This window comes from Sinocyclocheilus grahami, unplaced genomic scaffold (assembly GCF_001515645.1).
Source record: "Sinocyclocheilus grahami isolate Dianchi unplaced genomic scaffold, SAMN03320097.WGS_v1.1 scaffold2112.1, whole genome shotgun sequence".
Taxonomy (NCBI): Eukaryota; Metazoa; Chordata; class Actinopteri; order Cypriniformes; family Cyprinidae; genus Sinocyclocheilus; species Sinocyclocheilus grahami.
The window spans coordinates 1489-4804 of NW_015507291.1; the positions used below are offsets into that span (position 1 = coordinate 1489).

Here is a 3316-nt window from a genome sequence, read left to right on the forward strand (position 1 = left end):
AGAAAACAAAGATTCTAATTTTAAAAAAATAAAGACAATTGTTATTTCTGTACATCTGATGCGATTATGATTGATTGTGTTGAATTGACCTGCAGCTCAAAGACTTGTTATTGCAATCATAATGTCATTTTGTCAATCGTCTTTATTGAGATGATTAACATATTCAGATGATCTGATGATTTGATGCTCAAATCATCACGTCTCCTGCAGTCAGTGTGCTTGTGCCAATGATGTGGCGTGTTTGTTAGATTCTTCTGTGATTTGTTGTTGTTTTTTAAATAAATAAACCAATTGTGTAAATGTATGAACAAAAACCCCCAGCAGCAGATACTGTGTGTGTGTGTCAGTACAGCTGTTGGTGCGGATGCAGCTCTGTGTGTGTGCGGCTCTCGCATCGGGTTTTGGCTGTGACTCACGCTGATTAGCCGAGACTGCTGCAGTGAGAGAGAGAGAGAGAGAGAGAGAGAGAGAGAGAGAGTGAGTGGGCGAGCGAGCGAGCAAGTTATTGTGCTACAGTCTCATCACTCACTCTCTCCAGTCTGTTTTTCTCAGCGACCACCTCACAGGTTTTCTCCTCTCATCTCCTCCAGCGCTCCCTCCATTCGTTCCGTCTCTGCGTTCCGAGGATGACACCTCCAATTTCGAGGAGCCCGAGAGGCCCCCCCGCCCCGCGGCTGCTGCCCAGCGAGATCATCCTCGCACAGGCTTCCACGGACAAGACCTGCCCTTTGTAGGGTGGTGCTTCAGTCGGGCCCTGAGCGCACTGGCCAAGTCTGAGTGAGTACACACACGCACGCACACACACACATACGCTGATTGTACTAGTCTAGTCACAGGTGGTCCATTGGTGCGGAAACGGCCACATCACCACGGCGACTGTCACCAGGCAACATTGTGGCAGAATGTGAGGTACTGCTCGTGCGGGGAAAGCTGCGGTTCGCTCACTTCACGAGTCTTTAAGATGAATGAGAGGGAGCCGCGTGTGTGCCACTGTTTTTATATCAGGAGACTCAGAATATCTCATGCATGTGTTGCCATGTGCATGCAGGGGAACGGGAAACCCTCGTCCAGCGCGCACGTGTGTGTGTGTGATATGATCTGTAGCACAATGACATCCAGTGCATAAACGCTGTGTAACGTGATCGGCTCTGTGTTTGCTGCGATGTGGTCAACCTTCAGTCTGTTGTTTTGGTTTGCATTTGCTTCTGATCGTGTGGTTTGGTGTTTATTGATCGGTGAATCTCACATAAATCTGTCAGAAACATGTCCAGGTTGTATTTCATCCCTGAATCAGAAGAAAGCATGAAAACTATGTGCTCATTACCATAATGCAAAAAATACTAATTACAGTAATATTTTTTTATTTCAGTTTTTAATCTAATTTTCCTCAGTTCTCATTACTGGAATATTTTTTTTCTCATTTTATATTTAATTTCCCACAATTCTTATACCACAATGGCAAAAAACAAACAAAAAAAATGTAATTAAAAATTTTAACCCCCCCATCACACAAAAAAATAATTATCATTACTGTATTATTTTTTATTTCATTTTCCTTGAATTCTCTTTGCCATAATGCAAAAAAATTCTCATCACTGTAAAAACGAATATTGTTTAATTAAATTTTCCCCCAATTCTCATTACCATAATGCAAACATATCTCATTACTGTAATGTTTATTTAATTTCCCCCCAATTCTCATTAGTAAAATGCAAAAAATTCTCATCATTGGGGGAAAAAAAGAAATATATATATATATTTTTTTATAGTTTCATTTTATTTCCCCCCAATTCTCATTACTATAATGCAAAAGGAATTGTCATTACTGTAATGTTTTTTTATTCATTTTTAATGTAATTGTTTTTTTTTCATTTCCCCCCCCAGTTCTCATCACCATAATATAAAAATAAATTCTCATTACTGTAATGGTTTTTAGCATAATTTATTTCATTCAGTTTTATTAATTTTTTTTACCCCAGTTCTCATTACCATAATGCAAAAAAGAATGTAATTGCTGTAACGTGGAAAACAATTGTAAAGTATTTCAACATCATTGGTAGTGGTTGTTGTGCTTTAATTTGTTGATTTTAATCACAATAACTGTATTGCAATAATGAGAATGACTAAAACACCTGGATGCATTACACTAATGTATGTGTGTGTGTGTGTGTTTGTGTGAGACGTGCTGCCCAGTGAATCTCTGCGTCTTTGAATGCATTCAGGCGTGAGTTTATTGTTACGTGTCACTCTGTTCCTGCATGCTGTCAGATCATGATGTGTCGAATCAAGTCTCGGTCGGGAATCTGATCCCAAATGAGCCATAAATAACGTTTTTTTTTTTCTCAGAAGCTGAAGAGAAAGGGAAATGAGAGGGTGAGGTGAAGCTTTATAATGTTAGTCAGAATGAGAATGAACCCAGAATGCATTTCTATGGTAACCAGGGTGAGTTTCCTTCCCACGCTCCCCCCCTCCGTCTCTCTCCATCCATTCATACGCTTATTCTTTCTCTAATCCTGAAGTGTGTATTTGTCCAGCCATTTCCAACACCATGAAACCCCCCGAACGCTACACAAACGGGTCCAGCAGAGGAGCGTGGGAATGTTAATGCAGAGGTGCAGCTGCTGATTGGTGGATGGGCTCCTCTAGAGATGTGCTGTGATATGAGAGCACTGGATATGTCTTGAGGCAAACAAAACATCTGGAATGAGTGAAACCGGTCGCAAACCACCCTCACCGCGCTTCACTGCCGCACGCTTCAGAAATGCATGCATTGTGGCCGCAGTAGGTGTGTTGTTTAGCAAGCTTGACGTGCCATTGTTCATGTAGCGCTCATCTCTTTCATAAACACGCAGACACAGAAATGCGTTCTTTTCTGCTGCACAACTGACGAGTGCATTTATCAGGCAGTGCAACAGAAAAACATGCATTCATAAAGCAGTGCAATTTAAAAAAAACATGCATTCATAAAGCACTGCAATTAAAAAAAACATGCATTCATAAAGCAGTGCAATTTTATAAAAACATGCATTCATAAAGCAGTGCTTAAAAAAACATGCATTCATAAAGCAGTGCAATTTAAAAAAAACATGCATTCATAAAGCAGTGCAATTAAAAAAAACATGCATTTATAAAGCAGTGCAATTTAAAAAAAACATGCATTCATAAAGCATTGCAATTTTATTAAAACATGCATTCATAAAGCAGTGCTTAAAAACACATGCATTCATAAAGCAGTGCAATTTTTAAAAAACATGCATTCATAAAGCATTGCAATTTTATTAAAACATGCATTCATAAAGCAGTGCTTAAAAAACAT

General features: G+C 39.5%; 1 protein-coding gene across 1 annotated transcript in view; it reads left to right on the forward strand.

The window, feature by feature from the left end:
- Window positions 1-531: 531 nt before the first annotated feature.
- LOC107574082 (citron Rho-interacting kinase-like) overlaps window positions 532-3316 on the forward strand; it is a gene marked incomplete at its 3' end in the record, with an annotated part of 81307 nt that continues 78522 nt past the window's right edge. Inside the window, exon 1 of the mRNA XM_016260553.1 lies at window positions 532-777. The remainder of the gene's footprint in view (window positions 778-3316) is intronic.